Genomic DNA, 21,749 nt, shown 5'->3' on the forward strand with positions numbered 1-21,749 from the left:
GGTAGGTTATATTAAAGACTATTAGGTAGGTTATATTAAAGAATGTTATTAGGTAGGTTATATTAAAGAATGTTATCAGGTAGGTTATATTAAAAACTGTTATTAGGTAGGTTATATTAAAGACTATTAGGTAGGTTATATTAAAGACTATTAGGTAGGTTATATTAAAGACTATTAGGTAGGTTATATTAAAGAATGTTATTAGGTAGGTTATATTAAAGAATGTTATTAGGTAGGTTATATTAAAGACTATTAGGTAGGTTATATTAAAGAATGTTATTAGGTAGGTTATATTAAAGACTATTAGGTAGGTTATATTAAAGAATGTTATTAGGTAGGTTATATTAAAGACTATTAGGTAGGTTATATTAAAGAATGTTATTAGGTAGGTTATATTAAAGACTATTAGGTAGGTTATATTAAAGACTATTAGGTAGGTTATATTAAAGAATGTTATTAGGTAGGTTATATTAAAGAATGTTATTAGGTAGGTTATATTAAAGACTATTAGGTAGGTTATATTAAAGAATGTTATTAGGTAGGTTATATTAAAGACTATTAGGTAGGTTATATTAAAGAATGTTATTAGGTAGGTTATATTAAAGAATGTTATTAGGTAGGTAATATTAAAGAATGTTATTAGGTAGGTTAAATTAAAGACTATTAGGTAGGTTATATGAAAGACTATTAGGAAAAGGTAAAGAAGAATAAGTAATATATTAGTGCGCCCTTTACCTAGGACTGAGTGGATTAATAGCCGCTGACATAAAGAGATTCTGCCAGACGCCTTAAGAAAAGCAAATGGAGAAGGAATGAATGTCTGCGCTTATACCCACTATAACAAGTTCTCCTTAAAAGTTGTTTTGACAATTTATTAACAATATAATAATTAAAATAACAAACAAAATAGAATTGCAGTTCCTAGGATATTAGATACAATAGGATATTAGATACAATAGGATATTAGATACAATAGGATATTAGATACAGTAGGATATTAGATACAATAGGATATTAGATACAGTAGGATTTTAGATACAATAGGATATTAGATACAATAGGATATTAGATACAATAGGATATTAGATACAATAGGATATTAGATACAATGTTAAATTAGCTGAAAGAATGTAACAATCAGGGCACTGAATGATGAATTGAAATGAGTATCCAAAAAGATAGTCCCAACTTATCAAAAATATGTATCCGAAGAATGACTCATATACAATAAAAGAATGTCCTGTTTATCAAAATGTATGAGTACATAATTAATTCAGTAAAAAGATGTATATACAAACCATATATATATAATGGTGTATTAGTAACCTTTCCCCATCTCCAGGGGGGTAATATCCGGCAGATGGAACTGAGCAGCAATGTCACTCACCACTTCCTTAGGTGGAATAGCACAGATTTCCAGAAATCCTGGCTTGCAATTAACTCTTGGTTGGCAATCTGGTGTAATACAACTCCTTTGGTGTTGGAGTAAACAATAGAACAACGTGGTGAGTCTCCAGCAACTTGAAGCTCGCTGATATACTATGCGCTGTGCCAGCAGAATGAGCGCCACCAGAGCGCGGTCAGCCTCCGGCAGTGCAGCCAGTTTGCGACTCCACGCTGCTACCTCCACGCTTTCAGCTCCCGCTCAGCACAATGACCGACAGAGGACCCGGACAGCAGCACCAGCAGCTGATCAAAGCCAAGGTGAATAGTCGCTATTTAGCGCTGCAAGTCGCTGAAGAAAGAATCGCTTTCCAGTCCAATCGTGTGGTTCCAAAGCACAAAAAGTTATTTATGTAAAAGGGTAACATGGTGTAAGATTTAACAATTAGAGTAAAAAGCAATTATATAGCACAGCCAATACATACGCGTGCGCACTGGTCCCAGTATACAGTCATCAGTCTAGAAGTCTGCGGTCGCTAGAAGATGTGTGTACACTGAGGTCAGAACACAACCTATATACCTTACAGGTTTCTGAGATAACAAAGGGACAGTTTGACAGGTTTTCATTGGTTCTTGCTTCTGGATAATCTGGTCATTGGTTGGTTCATACGGTGTCCTCAGGGGTGTGGCTCAGTCCTCCAACGGTCTCTTTGTGTAGCTTCCCACCGAACAACTGGTTAATACTGGCTACAACACTGCATACAAGTAGTAACATTCTATTCAATAACTCCCTGTCATCCATAACTAGCGGACGCATGATGCGATTTCTTTGCCGATAGAAACGGATGTCTGCAAATAAACAGGGATTTAGTATGATACCAAACATGACATGTCCACTAAATTCTGAACCTTAGATCTCTTTTAAGTACATATTACATTATAATTATTAGCTAACAATACCTTTAATAACTCTGGTTATTAACTATAATGTGTGGGAACCATTTTGTATGTATGCATTAGCATATGTGCATCTGTGTATTGAAATAGCAAATGTGCGTCTATGTGTATGTACGTGAATATATACAGATGAGCGTCCATGTATAAGTATGTGCATCCGCATATGAGTGTCTGTGTGTGTGTATACATATATATATATATACACATGTGTGCGTTATGCGCATCAGCGGATGTGTGTTGTGGATATGCATTTTAGCGCATCGGATTGCACAGACTCCAAGTAGCATCCTAGTAACATGTCATCAGACCATTGATGACGATATCGTCAGATAATAATTGTACAGCGATCATATCCAATTATTTGACTTTGACAGTCCACACTTTGATAGCAAACATAAAACTATCATATTCTAATCTTAACCTACTTAGTCATGCATAATATATTATCTAATGTTCTATACGGTATGACACAATTTGGTCATTGAACCGTCAATAATGCCCTTCAAGAAAGGGTAAAACAACCCTTATACACACTCAGCGGAACTATAGGGGACCATTGGTAGGATGTGGGACCTCATCGAAGCTATAAAGGAAGAATGGGGGGGATTCAGACTACATTATCTATGATGTTTAATGGAACCTTTACAATACATTTTATTATACATAACCAAGCCTATTCACATGTTATTATCTGATGGCACATTCAATTTCAGGATTGTGATGCAGTTCTTTATCGACCTTAGTACCTATACCACCACCATCATGATTTCCTTTTTACGGTTTACCTTGGTGGCACGTTTTCCACATTTTACCACAGTAAGAACACATCTGACACATAAACCAATTACTAAAATGACAAGTATCGGAATAAGAAGCTTACCTACACTAGCAACCATTTCCTGTACCCACTCTCCCAGACCGGTGATCCATTTTACAGGGTTTAACCACGAGAACCATTTCTCTACCTTTACCTCAGTCTCATACAGGGAAGTATTATGGTCCTTCCAAAATTCCCACTTCAGTTGTAGGATTTCATCCATTTTCCGGTGTATCACCTCTTTGGGGTCACTAGTATTATTGGTGATGTATGTGCAACACTTGACACCAAATTGGGTGGCCAAAGTCACACAATATCCACCAGTAACAGCTGTCAGGTAGTTTAACACTAGCCTATGTTGTACCACTTCCTTTTTACAAGCATGTAGCTCCTTACCCGTATACCTGAAAGTGTCATCATACATCTCGGTGATATTGTCTATTAATTTAGCCAGGTCTTGGATGTAGCTAAAATTTAAAGTTCCCTGAGTGATCCTGGTGGGATCTAATGCTACCAAAATTTGGAAGCCAGTTGTTTCACTAATCAATTGTGTGGCTATATGTTCTTCACCAGGGATCATATTTCTATTGTCACGATGTCCATACTGTGTGTGTCTGTATGAGGGTGGTGCGGTTTTATGGATACCAATCATTTCATCATGTGTATGGTTCATTACATCTGGGACCAATTTACCTATAAAACATAAACCCTTGGAACTTGGAGATAACCATGAATAAGCCCTTCTTCCACAGACATAGTATACATTATCTGGGAGGACATATGGTATATTACGATCCTGCACAATATCACAAAGTTTTAACAAAACTACCTATGGTTATTGTCGTCATCTGCTCAAGACACGTTTCAGCCTGGATAACATTTCTACAATAACCCATAGGAACTTTTCCAATAGATATCACATTCGGTCTGTTCCTATGTCCTCTTCTCTGGGGTTTGTCACTACTGGTGTGGTGAGCCATTGTCTGATCCAATAAGTCTGCTTCCCAATTCTCCTGTCTTCTATGTATGAAATGTTCAGACACAGCAAAGACCGATCTATGGAGAATTGGCGCAGCTTTAAACTAGGGGACCTGGTAATGTTATACTTCCTGTCTATGGACCTCCCTCCCCGTGATTCAAGGACCTCAGAGAAATTTAATGGGAATGGTACTAATCCTACATTATGTTGTCACTGAGGCACGTGAGTGCACACCCAATATTCAGTCTGGTTTAAGACCTTACCCACTAAGGAATGGTAATCCTCTAAAGGATGCTTGCCCAAATACAGATTACTCTTGGACTGGCATCGTTGGATGTATTTCTCATCAACTAGGGATCCACAGTACTCACAGATACAATATTCCTCAGACAATAGCCCCTCACACTGTCTCTGAGTTCCATGGCTAACAGATCTCTTAACAATCCCTGAACTGAGTTTGACCATAGGTTTCCCTGATCGTTCTATTGCTCTCTCCTCTGACTCCACTCTATCGACATCACTATCGGCCTCCCTCTCCGTCATCTGTCCTCCGTCACAGAAATAGGAAATCCTGAAACAAATAAGAATGAGAAGAACCCTGGAACAATAAAAAGTAACAAATTGCCACTCCATTGCTGGAATAGTAGTCTGTACACGTCTCTGGCTCAGGTGTTTTCACTGCAGTCTTTAGTTCTCCCAGAACAGGCTCGCTATTGACAGGTCCACGTTTTTTGTTTCGACTTCGCCTTGTACCTCCTTTGGGTGGTTGACCTTTCTACAGTGAGTAGAATGGACCCAGGTATCTATTTCTGCCACCTTCAATGATGTGGTACTTGTCATCAACACCTGGTAAGGACCTTCCCACCGGTCTGTCAAACAACCTGAGCGTAAGAAATTTCGGATCATAACATTCTCCAGGTTCAACATCATGACAGTTTGTTTCTAGCATATCAGGTGACAATAATTTCAATTTCTGTTGCTGTTGCTTCAGCTGTCTACTCATTTTTACAAGATATCTCACAGTAACCTCATTATTACTCTTCAAATCATCCTGTGGACTTATCAAATAAGGTTGCCTCACAAACAGTATCTCAATGGGGGACAGATTAAGAGGAGATCTGGGAGTGGTTCTGATACTATGGAGGATGAGCAGTAAGGCTTCTGGCCATCCTAATCCAGTTTCAGCCATGATCTTTCTCAGTTTATTCTTAATAGTACCGTTCACTCTCTCCACCTTCGTACTGGCTTGCGGTCAGTGGAAGGGGGTGAAGTCTACTATTAATTCCCATAAGCTTACACATGTTCTGGAAAACATCACCAGTGAAATGAGTACCCCTATCACTCTCTATGATTCTAGGGGTACCGTATTTGCATACAAGCTCCTGAACAATCTTCTTAGCAGTAAAAACAGCAGTATTAGTGGCAGCTGGATATGCTTCTACCCAATTAGAAAAACATCAGTACAAACTAATACATACTTGAGATTCCTGCAAGGTGGTAATTGAATGAAGTGAATTTGTATTACCTGAAAAGGACCATATGTCGGAGGGATATGGGATGGCTCTGTTGGTATTGTCTTCCCAACATTTTTCCTCAAACAAGTCAGACAGGACATTGCCCTCTTTCCAGCTTGAGAAGAAAAGCCTGGTGCACACCAATATGCTCTGACCAACTTGCACATACCGTCTTTTCCCAGGTGAGTCAGATCACGCGCTGCCTCAGCCAAGCTTGGGTAGTATGCCCTGGGAGCAGAGGCCTACTTTGTCCATCTCTCCAGAGTCCTGAGGACTCCTGACCACATCCCTTTGATCTCCAGACTGCCTTTTCCTGTAGGGAACACAAATCTTGCATTTCAATTAATTTCTGTGTGTCTATTGTCTGGAAGACCATCACTTTGTTAGTTGGTATATTTATGCGTAACCCTGCTGCCCATTTGGCAGCTTCATCTGCTCTGTTATTGCCCATTGACACTGGGTCTTCTCCGCATGTGTGGGCTTAGCATTTGATGACAGCTACTGCTTTTGGTAACTGAACTGCTGTCAGAAGTCCTTTTATGTGACGTGAATGTGCTACTGGTGTGCCTGTTGCTGTCATAAAGTTCCTAAGACGCCAAAGAGCCCCAAAATCATGTACTACTCTGAAGGCATACCTAGAGTCAGTGTATATATTAGCTGATTTACCTTCTGCCAACTCAGATGCTCTCCTTAATTCCACCAGTTCAGCCACCTGGGCTGAGTAAGGTGGACCAAGTGGTTCAGCTTCTACAACATTCTCATCATTTACACCAGCATAACCTGTGCATAATTCTCCTGTGTCTGTCTGTCTGTCTATGACAACTCCCATCTGTGTAAAACATCAAATCTACATCTTCTAATGGTGTGTGACGTATGTCTGGTCTTGCAGTAAAGGTCTGATTCAAATACTCCATACAATCATGTGTGTCAGTATACCTGCAAAACTCACCTTCATCCAGAAACTCACCTTCCTCCACCCTTTGTGCATCTCGAGGTACATATGGTAAGTACGTTGCTGGATTTAATGTATTGCACCATTTAATGGTAATATTTGCAGGTGCCATCAGAGCTAGTTCCCATTTTGTGAACCTTGCTGAAGAGACATGTCTGGTTTGGGCAGAATTTAACAAAGCAGATACTGCATGTGGTGTATAGACAGTTGTATCATGCCCTAATACTATGTCCTTGTTCTTATTTACCAGAAGAGCAGTTGCAGCTACAATTCTTAAACACGTAGGGAGTGATCTTGCCACAGTGTCCAATTGTGCACTGTAGTATGCTACAGGTCTGTTAGCATCACCATGTTTCTGTGTGAGGACACCTGCTGCACAGCCATCAACTTCCGTGCAATATAACTCAAAGGGTTTTTCATAATCCTCTATTCCCAAGGCAGGGGTTCCTGTCAGACCATCCTTAAGGTTAAGGAAAGCCTGCTCTATTTCCTCAGTGTGTATGACACGGTCAGGTTTTGAGGATGAAACTAAGTTCTGCAATGGTAATGCCAAAATAGAAAAACCTGGGATCCACGTCCTGCAGGATCCACACATGCCCAAGAAGGTACGGATTTGCTGTTGGTTTTGTGGCAGTGCCATGGTCTGTATGGCCTGAATTCTGTCCATTGTCAAGTGTCTTAGCCCCTGGGTTAGACAGTGTCCCAAGTATTTAACCTTAGCCTGGCATGGCTGTAATTTGTCCTTGCAACCTTGTGCCCTGTTTTGTGAGAGATGAAGCAACAACAGTTTAGTATCATTTAAACATGACAAATGAATCAGAGCACAACAACAAATAGTCTTAAACAATGTATTATGCATATACAGCAAACCTTCAAATCATAATCAGTTAGAACTGCAATATTATATGTGGTTTACATGTGATCTAATACACAGTTAATACAGTAGAACACACCACCTGTTACAACTTACTCAGAAGTGAATTCATTAACTGCTGTATTGCAAGGATTTTTCAGAAGTACATACAAACTCCACACAGAAAATTTTCATATGAAGCACATACAAACTATACACAGAGAACTTTCATCCACAATTTCTTTAACCTAGAATCCTAATTTTGGTCAATACTTGATCAAAGTGAACCTCCTGTTAAACAACAAATGGATCTATTGTCTAAACCTCCAAGTTCTTATTAACATATATAGTAACTATTCTGGCTTCAGTTCTCAATCTCAATATTTCCTGTAAACAAGGACACCTGATCTTACCAAAATGCACAATGACTAAGACTGCGTACACGTAACACATACAGTACATTCAAATTATGTATGTAAAATATCCACTATGGTCAGAATCACCTTTTAATGCTAACATTCCAAAATTATGAATGATTACCTAAATATCTAAAATGAGAACAGACAGAAGCGGCCGGCGCTCATAGACGGGGGCAGGGGTGTAACACCACTAGCAGCTCTTTGTAAGAAGTATCCCCCTTAATAGAAAGACTTTCTATTGTGACTATTTTCATTTTCATATACATATAAATACGGGTCCTGAATATTAGGGTTCAGGCCCATAGTCTGCTATATCCTATATCCTGTCCAAACACCACGGAGCGCTTTTTTCAAATTTGTCTAAATATAAAAAATGTTAACAATTGCCCCTTTATGGCCACGATACACTTAATCTCACTAATTTCAGCCGCTACGTTTTCCTGTCTCTGTGGAACATCTAGCATATGAACAGCATATGGAATGGCTGAAATTACAGTAGGTTCATCTTCTACAATAACATTTTCCTTGAGGTGACTTACAACAGGATATGTTACTTGTTACGATTTTTTTATTTTTGTTATCGGCTGTACTTTCACCTGCGGCCGCATATGGCGGTGGAGGCGTGCATGCGCTATCTTCTTTGTGCATGGTAATAATACCTTGCAGCATGGGTACGCTACCTGGCGGCATGCTGCTTTGCGGAATGAGTACGCTGTTTTGCGGCGTGTTACTTTGCCATGTGTGTACGCCATTTTGCCAAGTGTTCCCCTCATGCAGCCACAACTTTAAACAATCATTATACTTTACTCTTTCCTTCAAAGATTTGACTAAACATATGTTGTCTCTAACGTTACTTAGTACCTCTGAATCGAAACTGCCAACTTTGGGAAAGGGTTTCATACATCCTTTGGTCATCTCAACCCATATGTCGCAGTATGCAGTAACGTACACGCCATACTTCACATTCATTATATACCTTGCCGATCCAATCGGCCCATCCATGAGCAGCTCTTCCTTGATCATCCCTAGCGACTGCTTAGCACCAATCTGGGACAACGCTTTCGCTTCTTTCACTAGGGACGTCGACGGTGGATGAATTAAACAAGCTGCGTCCACTCACTTCCACCCATTGTACACAACCGACCGATAAGCGTTTTTCCGTTAGCGTGTAGAACGAGGAAACAAAAAATAGCCTATGCAATTATTCTGCTTTCTGGACAAATTATACCACGCTTTGTCCGACCGCTTCCTGCTTTGAGTTACCATCTCTGCCTGGTACTCCCACACAACCCAAGTCACAATCACAGTTTTATACGCAGCTATGCGGGTCCAATCGCATTGCCTATAGATACTAACTACCAATAAGCTTTGCGATTACTATTGGGTGTGTCTGAGGAAAACCCCTTAGTTTTCACCGAAAACAGAAATCCCTGTTTTCGCTGCCAGTATACCTGCTGTGTATACCTACTCGGTAGTCGTTGTGCCTCGTCAGACACCTATCGGGTCTCTCCTGTCTCGTTCCAACAGCGGCACAAACCTTTTTCTTTTTCCCATCACAATCATATCCCACCTTGTTTTCTGGCCAGAAAAATCGCTTTCCCTCGTGACAATACCTATTCAGAGGTTTTAACAAGCGATACAAGACTATCAGAATGATTGCTTATACATGTGGCAGTAATACAGGGAAGACGCATACGCTATGTGCGAATCGCCTATTGCAGCACAAAGGTGACAATAAAAGAAACTGACTTTTCTCTCTTGTCCCTGGTTTCTAATCAGCGTTTCCTTAGATCACACAAAAACAGATATTCGGTTTCACAACATAAAGTGATAAACAGGCTTTATACAGATTGCGTTCTTACCCGTATGTGACATAATTAAAGGGATTATATATATAAAACATAGATAAGACAAAACAAAATAAGACATGACAAGACAAGAGAAGATACATTAGGAAGACACATGAGGATAGCCGAAAGTTTGAAGATGGGGGGATATATATATACGCTGGGAGAGAGAAAGAAAATACAACAAGGATAAGAAAAGAATAAATCCAAATTTGGCTGGAACACTGGAGTATTAAATGATCTAAATACATTAAAACTCAAGTTAGTGTAGTGTCTCACTAACAAATGAAAGCAAGTAGAACGAAAGGGCATATACAGTATTAGGATAGACAGCTATAACCGTCTCAATGCAATTTTCACAATAAATACCAGTTTGTTGTTTCATAGAGTTTATATATTTTAGCCTGAGATGGTAAATCTAAGCTTTCACTATAAATACCCCATTTCCGATGAAATCGTTCTATTCCGGAGTGGATATCGGGAATATTAGATCTATCAAACTATAGCAACTGAAGCATTTTCTGATGAACCTCAGCTAAAGAGGGTGATGAGCATTATACCCAATGTATCAAGATTAGTCACAGAGAGTGTAAGCAAAGGAATTAGCTGTTTCCCCGCTCACCAAGACCCCATCCTGAAAAGTCATCCAGAAGACAAGCCAACCTGTCTGGATACCAGAATTTTTTAATTTTTCCGCATTCCCAAAAGCAATGTAAAAATGGAGCATTTGAGACGCGACACTTAGGACAAGAGCCTGACCCAGCCAAAATCATATACTTACACTGTGCTGGTGAGATATACATTCGATAGGTAGTGCGTATATGTACCTCCTGTAAATAGGAAGATTGTAAAATTATAAGATTAGAACTGTAACGTATGAAGAGTGAATCAGCCGAGTCAAGAGTAGGAATCTCTTTTTTCTGACCGGAGCCGCGTGTACCTCCTGCGACACTCCCATAACATGCCCGCTGACCGGAGCCGTGTGCATCGCCTACGACACTCCCATAACGTGCCCACTGACCGGAGCCGCGTGCATCATCTGTGACACTCCCATAACGTGCCCACTGACCGGAGCCGCGTGCATCATCTGGGACACTCCCATAACGTGCCCACTTACCGGAGCCACGTGCATCATCTGTGACACTCCCATAACGTGCCCACTGACCGGAGCCGCGTGCATCATCTGTGACACTCCCATATTGTGCCCACTGACCGGAGCCACGTGCATCATCTGTGACACTCCCATAACGTGCCCACTGACCGGAGCCGCGTGCATCATCTGTGACACTCCCATAACGTGCCCACTGACCGGAGCCGCGTGCATCATCTGTGACACTCCCATAACGTGCCCACTGACCGGAGCCGCGTGCATCACCTGCGACACTCCCATAACGTGCTCACTGACCGGAGCCGTCTGCATCGCCTGCGACACTCCCATAACATGCCCACTGACCGGAGCCGCGTGCACCTCCTGCGACACTCCCATAACGTGCCCACTGACTGGAGCCGCGTGCATCACCTGCGACACTCCCATAACGTGCCCTTACCGGAGCCACGTGCATCGCCTATGACACTCCCATAACGTGCCCTTACCGGAGCCACGTGCATCGCCTGCGACACTCCCATAACGTGCCCACTGACCGGAGCCGCATGCATCATCTGTGACACTCCCATAACGTGCCCACTGACCGAGCCGCGTGCATCATCTGTGACACTCCCATAACGTGCCCACTGACCGGAGCCACGTGCATCATCTGTGACACTCCCATAACGTGCCCACTGACCGGAGCCGCGTGCATCATCTGTGACACTCCCATAACGTGCTCACTGACCGGAGCCGTCTGCATCGCCTGCGACACTCCCATAACATGCCCACTGACCGGAGCCGCGTGCACCTCCTGCGACACTCCCATAATGTGCCCACTGACTGGAGCCGCGTGCATCACCTGCGACACTCCCATAACGTGCCCTTACCGGAGTCGCGTGCATCACCTGCGACACTCCCATAACGTGCCCTTACCGGAGCCACGTGCATCGCCTACGACACTCCCATAATGTGCCCACTGACTGGAGCCGCGTGCATCGCCTGCGACACTCCCATAACGTGCCCACTGACCGGAGCCGCATGCATCATCTGTGACACTCCCATAATGTGCCCACTGACCGGAGCCGCGTGCATCATCTGTGACACTCCCATAACGTGCCCACTGACCGGAGCCGCGTGCATCATCTGTAACACTCCCATAACGTGCCCACTGACCGGAGCTGCATGCATCGCCTGCGACACTCCCATAACGTGCCCACTGAACGGAGCATGTTTGTGCTCTCTACCAGCCACCTCCCGGGAACGCGCAGCACTTTCCTACAACATATCTGACCCCATCCTTCTGGATTACATTAGCGCCATTGTGAGTATGCTGTGTAACACGTGCGCTGTGCAAGTCTCTAGAAATTGTCGTGCATGCCGTTTGCGACAAACTAGGTGAATATGGATGTAGAGTCCCTAAACTGGATTAGGGTATACACAACGGGAGGGGAGAGCAACAAGGCACGGGAGGGGAGAGGAACAAGGCAGGGGAGGGGAGAGGAACAAGGCAGGGGAGGGGAGAGGAACAAGGCAGGGGAGGGGAGAGGTACAAAGCAGGGGAGAGGAACAAGGCAGGGGAGGGGAGAGGAACAAGGCAGGGGAGGGGAGAGGAACAAGGCAGGGGAGGGGAGAGGTACAAGGCAGGGGAGGGGAGAGGAACAAGGCAGGGGAGGGGAGAGGTACAAGGCAGGGGAGAGGAACAAGGCAGGGGAGGGGAGAGGAACAAGGCAGGGGAGGGGAGAGGAACAAGGCAGGAGAGGGGAGAGGAACAAGGCAGGGGAGGGGAGAGGAACAAGGCAGGGGAGAGGAACAAGGCAGGGGAGGGGAGAGGAACAAGGCAGGGGAGGGAGAAATGGCCTGAGAGATCACAGGTTGCCGGCTAGAGGTGGCCAGATCTAAGTGCAGGACCACATGGAAGACTAGTTTGTAGGTTTGGGAGCAAAGTAGAAGGAATAGAGGATGAGATGGCATGGGATGGTCATTGAGACGAGTTATGAACATCCAACAGATGTGAGAATGTGCCCAACAGTGTGCAGCAGAGGTCTGTAGTTCTGCAGAGGATCTAGAGGTAAATCGCCAATGATGTGGCAGAGTCAGGTGATGCCAGCAACACCTCAGGTTAGTACTATGACAGCACTATGGTCTAAGGTAAAGGGGGCGATTCCTGACAACGGTCCCTGTTAATGTTATCCCAACATGCGAGTGTGAAGCCGACTGACCGAACTGAAAAAATTGAGCGGGTCCTGAGGAGAATGTGTGGGAGTGGGCCCTCAGTCACTAAATAATTCTCTAGGATGAGCCGCCGTTGCGTATGCGGAAAGCCATGTAACCATCTGGCTGAGCCGCATGGCACGGTAATATTACTCCCTGGCCACCTGTATAAGGAGGTTAAATACAAGCTACAACATACGAAATACTAGATACCCACAGATAATGTACCTTACAAACATGCCACAAAACAATCAAATACAGCAGGAAATGCTGCCCTGTTCATCAGCAGCTTCACCCGCCTGTACAGACCCACAGGTCTATGTATGTATATATATATATATATATATATATATATATATACATATACATTAGGCCTGATTCAGCAGCGATCGCAACTGCTAATACACCCGCAGACGATTGTTGCACACTGCACGCGAACACACCACTGCGATCAGTGACCACGTAGACCCATTGCAGAGTGAGTGACTGGAAGTACCGTTTGTGGGTGGTGACGGGGGGGGGGGGGGTGGTCAGTGCGTGTGAGCGCCATTACAGTGGCGTGCAAAAATGATCCACTGTGATGCCATACGCAGCTCGGGCTTTCAAGTAAGGTCAGAGCTTGTGTAAGTGTGCGTGAGGCTGCGATGGTACCGGTGTTACCGATGGTTTCACAGACTTGCTAAGTATTACGGGTGTGTGGAATGTAAGGTGGGCGTCCTTATCTTAGGCTCCGCATGGCAATGCGATCACAGACATTAGCATATCTTTGCAGTGAGACTGCGTGCGTAATCGCTATTGCCATCGCTGTTGTGATCCGTTCTGAACTATCAGCAAACAATTGCATTTGCACTAGAAGGAGCGCTGCCTTCCAGAGATGTTACAGCTGAGAGGAAACCCGCGGCGAGGTGCGATGCCGGGGACACGTAAACCCCTGCACCACAACTATACACCCTAGTACTACACTGAGACAGGCACCGAATATACTGCAGGGGACAGGTGCTGATAGTTACACTAAAGCTGCATACACACATCTAACCATTATCTGTCCAACCATCCAACTAGCTGATTGGTTGGAATGAGAATCTGGTAACGTATGATAGTAAATGACAATCAGCAATTTGCTCCCAAACACCGGAAAATGGACAGAAATTGTTGTTGGAACAAATTGTTTAGATCAATCATTTAACAAACTTGTCTGACGCCATTTTCATCTGTTTTCTGGCATTTAGGAGCAAATTGCTCATCATCAGTTACTCCAATACGCAGGGCCGCAACTAGGGGGGGGGGGGGGGCTGGAGGTGCACGTGCACCGGGTGCGCTGCTGCATCCGTCATCGGTGACCTCCAGCCCGGCGCCACAGGGAGACTCTAAGGCGGGCGCCCGCTGAGATGTTCTTACCAGCGGGCGCCCGGCTCTTCCCTGCAGCGTCGCGCTAGCCGGAGGCTGGAGTTCTCTCCTGAACTCCAGCTTCCGGCTCTCTCCACAGGCACATAATGACGTCTCTCCCATAGTTCCGAGGAGCAGCCGGGCGGACCCAACGGCGGCAGTCACAGGAGCAGGGATTAAGGTATTTTTTTTTTTGTGTGTGTGTAAGCAGCACTACGGGGGTATTACCAGGGAGCACTACAGGGGCATTAACAGGGGGCACTACAGGGGCATTATTAGGGGGCTCTACAGAGGCATTAGCAGGGGGCTCTACAGAGGCATTAGCAGGGGCATTAACAGGGGGCACTAGTAGGGGGCACTACAGGGGAATTACCAGGGGGCTGTACATGTGCACTACAGGGGCATTATTAGGGGACACTACCAGGGGGCACTACAGGGGCATTATTAGGGGGCTCTACAGAGGCATTAGCAGGGGGCTGTACATGGGCACTACAGGGGCATTACCAGGGGGCACTATGGGGGCATTACGGAGGCATTAGCAGGGAGCTGTACATGGGCACTACAGGGGCATTAACAGGGGGCACTACGGGGGCATTAACAGGGGGCACTACAGGGCCATTATTAGGGGGCACTACAGGGGCATTAACAGGGGGCACTACAGGGGAATTACCAGGGGGCACTATAGGGGAATTACCAGGGGGCTCTACAGAGGCATTAGCAGGGGGCTGTACATGGGCACTACAGGGGCATTACTAAATGGGCACTACAGGGGCATAACTAGGGGTATTACTACATGGGCACTACAGGGGCATTACCAGGAGGCTCTATAGGGGCATTACTAGGGGGCACTACTAAATGGGCACTACAGGGGCATTACTAGGGGTATTTCTACATGGGAACTACAGGGGTATTACTAGAGGGCATTACTATATGGGAACTACAGGGGAATTACTATTTGGGATCTTCAGGGGCATTACCATATGGCCTCTAGTACAGGGGCAGTACCTCAGCGGGCATTACTATAGGTGCACTACTGAAGGGGCATTACTATGGGGGCACTGCTGCGGGGGAATTACCAGGGGGAGGGGGCGCCAAATTACTGTCTTGCCCCGGGTGACAAAAACATTAGTTTGGGCCCTGCCATATGTTACCAGATTTTCATTCCAACCAATCTCCTAGTTGGCTGGCTGGACAGATAATCATTACGTGTGTACCCAGCTTTAGCCCGGTCTCTACTTATTGAGAATAAGACACAAACCCATAGTAAAGGCTGCCATGGACTGAAATAGGACAACAGAGCAGGAAGCAGCTGGGGGCTGCAAGTAAAGGCTTTGGGGGGCCACCTGTTGCCCATCACTGCTCTGATGTAACCTATGAGGATTGTGCCACAGGAATAGGGAATACCCTTAAGGGTTGGGTATGAAATCCTGGCTGTTGGGATGCCGATGGTCAGAATACCGACAGCGGCATCCAGACAGCCAGAATCCTGACACCCATAGTAAGTCAAGGTAAGTATTTTCTAACCCCCTACCCTAGCCCTAACCCACCCTCCCCGCACCCTAAACATAACGCTCTCCCCCCGGTGACTAAACCTAACCTCCCCCTCCCCGCACCCTAATCCTAACACTCCCTACCCAGTACCTAACCCTCCCCCTAATACCTGACCCTAAACCCGCTAACTAAACCTAACCGCCCCCTAACACCCTGATACTTATCTTCGGGATGCCAGCAGTTGGGATTTTGGCGCCGGTATTCAGACCATCAGCATCCCATACGCCGGGATGCAGACTACTTCCCATACCCTTATAATAAGTGGCATAACTAGGCTCCAATGGTGTCACAACTGGGATTATATTATTCCAAGCACCGATGTTCTGGATAGGCGGGGGTCTAACAGGTCACAGCCTACAGCACACCCTTCACATCACGGGGGCAATATGCACCCTGATGATCTAAGCGGGATACTTTAGTGTCTGGAGTACCTTGCTTTAAGCACATGGGTTATTCTGAACATTCCCATACTATCTAATGGATGTAATCATTTTTCTACATCAGGGTCCATAGGGTATCCACAGGATACCTTGGGGTATAGGTGATGTCGTCAGGCATCCGAGCACCATAGAGTTAAGCTTTCAGCCTCCCAGGATGCACTGGGTCCCCCTCCTATACCCCGCCCCTGAGCCAAGGCAAATCAGTTTTTCGTTGGTGCCGTCTCGGAGTCGGATCACCTGTAATAGAGGGGGGCTGTTATGGCCCCTGAAGTTTTCTTCATGCAGCTGTGGCTGCACATCTGAGTGTACAGCATAGAGAGTCAGTACTGACGTCCATGCTGTAACTCCTACACCCCGCCGGTACCAGAACCCCGGTACCGATCCGGGGATGCTGGTAGGTATCGGGGGTCATAGCTAGCGATGACCCCTGATGCCTGGACTGTGGCCGGATCAAATGGGGACAAGGTAAGCAGCGGAGGGTCCCCGCCGGACAATACAGTCCTAAGTCCCCAGGCAGGGGGCTCCCTGGGGACTGGCTGTACCTGTGTGAGCGCTCCTCCCCCGGGCTCACCTCCTCTCTGCTCCTCAGCGGCCATCTTCTGGACTTGGCAAGCGCTGCTGGACGCTGATCATCCGTGGCATCGCAGTCCGGGTCCCCCCGCATACCTCTCCTCCGGTGTAAGGTCAGTGTATGCAGCGCTGTTTCCTACCAGGCTCTGTGTAGTTGATCACAGCGCTGATAGTGCAGGGATTATTCTGCATTGTATGTGACTTACTGCTAGCGCTGCTGCCTGTACTTTCACTTCTGACTGTCACCCATATTACTATCCCTGTTCTTCTCTGGTAAAGCCCTTGCGGAGCGGTGTTGCAGGGTGTTCCTTGCCTCACTATACAAGCATTTGTCTGTGAGGGGAGTCACATACACTCCGTTTCATCATGTCTGAGAGTGAATGCGATTTTCCTCTCCAGCTAAAGTGAACCACATGTAATGTACCATTAGAGGAGGGTGATGGAAATCTGATGGGTTGTGTAAGACGTGTCTAATATCACGCCCGATTTCTGTCACTGCGCCTGTGCAGGAACCACCCTGGGCTTGTTTTGCTAAGGCACTTACAACCCTTGTGGGCCAGCTAGTGACGCCCCCCGCGTTTCCCCAGATGGGGTTTTCACAGCAGTCCATGGTGTCATCGCCCATGCAGGGGTTCCTCAGACAGTTGATGGTACCCCAGGGTCTCCCACTTTCACCTCCCCAGGTCTCACAAGAGCCTGCGTGGGTTAATACCTTGTCCCCTACAGTGCAACACCTGTCGGACGTTTTACAGGGAGAGTCATCTTTGCGGCCGCATAAGCGGCTTTTGGCGTCGCAGACAGCTCAGTTTGATGAAGATGATGTGTCATCTGATGACGGAGAAATTTTTGACCTTTCTGACCAGGAGCCTCTCCGTACTAAGGAGAAGGAGACTAAGTCTAAAGTCTATATACCTGGCCTTATATGTGCTGTCCGTACGGCCTTGGTTATTGAGGATGATGATCCCCCCCGTAATAAATCCAAATACGCCTTCTTTAAAGATGTTAAGGGTGATGACACTGTTTTTCCTCTTTCTGGTCAGCTAGTGGATCATTTAGAGGAGGCGTGGAAAAATCCGGGTAAATGGTACCACCCTCAAAAACGTTTGGCTTTTGCATATCCATTTGCAGATAATTATTTCTCTAAGTGGGAATCTCCTCCGCAAATGGATTCTCATGTGACACGCCTAGCCAGAAGTGCTACTTTGCCCATGCCCTCTATGTCCTCCTTAAAAGATGCTACTGATCGCAAGGTTGAAATATGTCTTAAATCCTTTTAATCCCTTGCTGGAGGGGCATCCAGACCGGCTATGGTTGTGTGTTGGGTGGCCGAAGCCATGGAACGCTGGGCTGATAGTTTAGAGGCGTCTCTAGACTGACTCTTCTGTGGAGCAAATAGAGTTAGATGGCAATCTCAGAGACTCGGCCACTTACATTAATGAGGCGGCCTTGGATATTGGTCTCCTCACCTCCAGAATCTCCTCTGCAGCGGTAGCCGCTCGTCGCACCTTGTGGTTGCGCTCTTGGAAAGCAGACACAGATTCCAAGAAGGGCTTAGAATGCTTGCCTTTTAATGGACAGGTCCTGTTTGGCCCTGATTTAGACAAGATAGTGGCCACACTGGCAGCGGCCAAGTCTGCGTGTCTCCCATCGGCTAAGTTCCATCAGGAGCAGGTACTTCGTCCTTTCGGCCCAACAGGACCCAGGGTAGGTCCAAAGCACAGTCTTTTCCAAGACAGGCTGGCCCCAAAAAGGCTACCAAGCCAAAGAAACAACCTTGGAGTGCTAGACGGCCTGCCCCCAAGTCGGACGACAAGCCTTACGGCGTAGGCCTCCCTTTGGGGGATCCCAGAGTGGGAGGCCGCCTGCTTCGGTTCGCCCAGCATTGGTGACTGACTACCACGGACACTTGGGTACATGAGGTGGTCTCTCGGGGGTATGCCCTCTCCTTCCCGTGCAGGCCCCCCAGCAGGTTTTTCACCACAGGCCTTCCGTCAGATCAGAACAAAGCCCTGGAACTACAGAAAGTGTTGCACTCTATGCTCCAGGCTGGAGTTATAGTGCCTGTTCCATTCTCCCAGAGGGGCATGGGTTTCTATTCCAATCTCTTTCTGGTGCAGAAACCCAATGGGTCTTACCGTCCAATCCTCAATCTCAAATCCCTCAACAAGTCCTTGAGGGTGCCTCGGTTCCAGATGGAGACCCTCTGTTCCATTATACTAGCGATGGAGCCTGGGGATTTCATGGTGTCATTGGACATCCAGGACGCGTACTTGCATGTCCCCATTGACTTAGCGCATCAGGAGTTCCTCAGGTTTGCGGTGCTTGACAAACATTTTCAATTCCAGGCGCTGCCCTTTGGTTTGGTAACAGCGCCTCGTGTCTTCACCAAAGTCATGGCAGCTCACCTGCGGATGCAGGGAGTCCAATTGTTGCCTTATCTGGACGACCTTCTGTTAGTAGGGTCTACAGAAGTCCTCCAGCTTCATCTGCAAATGACGGTCTCAGTATTGCAGGATCATGGCTGGTTAATAAACTGGAAGAAATCCACCCTGGTTCCCTCGCAGAGGATTCTCCATCTCAGAGCCTTGTTAGACTCTCAACTACAGAGGATCTTTGTGACAGAGGACAAGATCTCTGCATTACAAAGATACGCAGTTGCCTTCAGAGCCGCCGAGTGTCCATTCACTCAGCGATGAGGTTACTGGGCACTATGGTGTCACTTTTCGACATGGTGGAATATGCCCAGTTTCACTCCAGAGCTCTGCAACAGTTGATCCTCTCCAGTTGGAATGGGTTGCCTCAGCGGATAAAGACGCAGACCATGGTGCTTTCTCCGGAAGTTCGCCTGTCTCTGGCCTGGTGGTTGCAAATGACTCACCTCAACAGGGGACGTCCCTTTTGGGTGGCAAACTGTGGCTTACATAAACCGCCAAGGAGAAACCTGAAGTCGGGCAGCGCTGGCAGAAGTGTCCCGCATCCTGACTTGGGCGAAGGGCAATCTTCCGGCCATTTCAGTGGTATTCATCCCGGGAGTCCTTAACTGGGAAGCGGACTTTCTCAGCCAGCAGGACGTACATCCAGGAGAATGATCTCTTCACCAGGAGGTGTTTCAACTCCTGGTGGACAAGTGGGGCCTTCCAGAAATAGACCTCATGGCTTTCCGACACAACAACAAACTGCCTGTATACGGGTCAAGAACAAGAGACAAGGAGACATTTCTGGTAGACCTTCCAGTTTGCGTATCTCTTCCCTCTGATCTCCCTTCTTCCTCGGGTAATCCAAAATTTCAAACAAGAAGGCAGCACGCTCCTGTTGACAGCTCCGGAGTGGCCCAGACGTCACTGGTTCTCAGACCTTCGGGCTCTCTCCGTAGACGCTCCACTGAGGTTGCCACTACGACTGGACCTGTCACAGGGTCCTTGTCTTTACCCGGCCTGAGTCTGTCTTTGATGGCGTGGCTCTTAAGGTCCAGAGGTTTTTCCAGCTCTGTAGTTAAGACCATGCTAAGAGTTCGGAAGCCTGCATCAGCAAGAATTTACCATCGGGTATGGCATACTTTCTTTGAGTGGTGTCGCCCTAGAGGCTATGATCCTCAGGTGTTCCGGATATCCAGACTGTTGGCTTTCCTACAGGCGGGCTTAGATCACGGTCTTCGCCTTGCTTCTCTGAAAGTGCAGGTTTCTGCCCTGTCAGTATGGTTTCAGCATAGGATTGCTACTCTTCCTGATGTCTGCACCTTTATGCAGGATGTGCTTCATATTCAGCCTCCCTTTGTTCCACCAGTGGCTCCTTGGGATCTAGCTGTGGTCCTGAGGGCCCTCCAAGGACCGCCGTTTGAACCACTGGGCTCAGTGGATTTTAAATGGCTTACTGCTAAGACGGTATTCCTTCTGGCCATTGCTTCAGCCAGGCGGGTCTCAGAATTGGGGGCTCTCTCGTGTCGGCCTCCCTTTCTTATTTTTCATAGGGACAGGGCGGTGCTTCGTACCCGCCCTAGTTTTCTCCCGAAGGTGGTATCTAGTTTCCACATCAACGAGGAAATCATAGTGCCAGCCTTTAATTCACCAGACCTATCGGTTGGTGAGGCCACCTTAGATGTGGTGTGGGCTCTAAAGATTTATGTTGACCACACCAATTCTTTTAGGAAGTCCGACTCCTTGTTTGTCCTCTATGGCTTCCGTAAGAAGGGTTGGCATGCCACTAAGCAAACCTTGGCAGGATGGATTCGCATGGCAAATTTCGGAAGCTTATATTCATGAAGGCCTTCCGGTTCCATCCTCTGTTAGGGCTCATTGCACTCGGTCTGTGGGTCCTTCGTGGGCAGCTCGACATGGTGCCTCAGCAATTCAGCTGTGCAAGGCAGCCACGTGGTCCTCTGTCCATACTTTCGTAAAGTATTATGCTTTTGATACCTTTGCCTCTCAGGATGCTTCCTTCGGGCGGCGGATTCTCCTTACAGCACAGGAGCGTCCCCACCCTTAAAGGATACTGCTTTGGGACATCCCCAAGGTATCCTGTGGATACCCTATGGACCCTGATGTAGAAAATATGAGATATGGTAAGAATTTACCCTTGTTATCTCTATATCTACGAAGTCCATAGGGTTCCACAGGACTCCCGCCCTGTCGCACCTGTACTACAGATGGGCTTTTATCTGGTTACCGGTTTTTCTGTCTCCTTCTGGTGAGAATGTGATTCTTGTGTGTTCCAGATCTTTCTTCTATCTCTTTCCTCTCCTCCTCCGGCCTGGGGCTTGTTACTTAAAACCAATTTGCCTTGGCTT

The sequence above is a fragment of the Taudactylus pleione genome, unplaced genomic scaffold (genome assembly GCF_031769625.1).
Source record: "Taudactylus pleione unplaced genomic scaffold, aTauple2 ptg001655l, whole genome shotgun sequence".
In the NCBI taxonomy this organism is placed as follows: domain Eukaryota; kingdom Metazoa; phylum Chordata; class Amphibia; order Anura; family Myobatrachidae; genus Taudactylus; species Taudactylus pleione.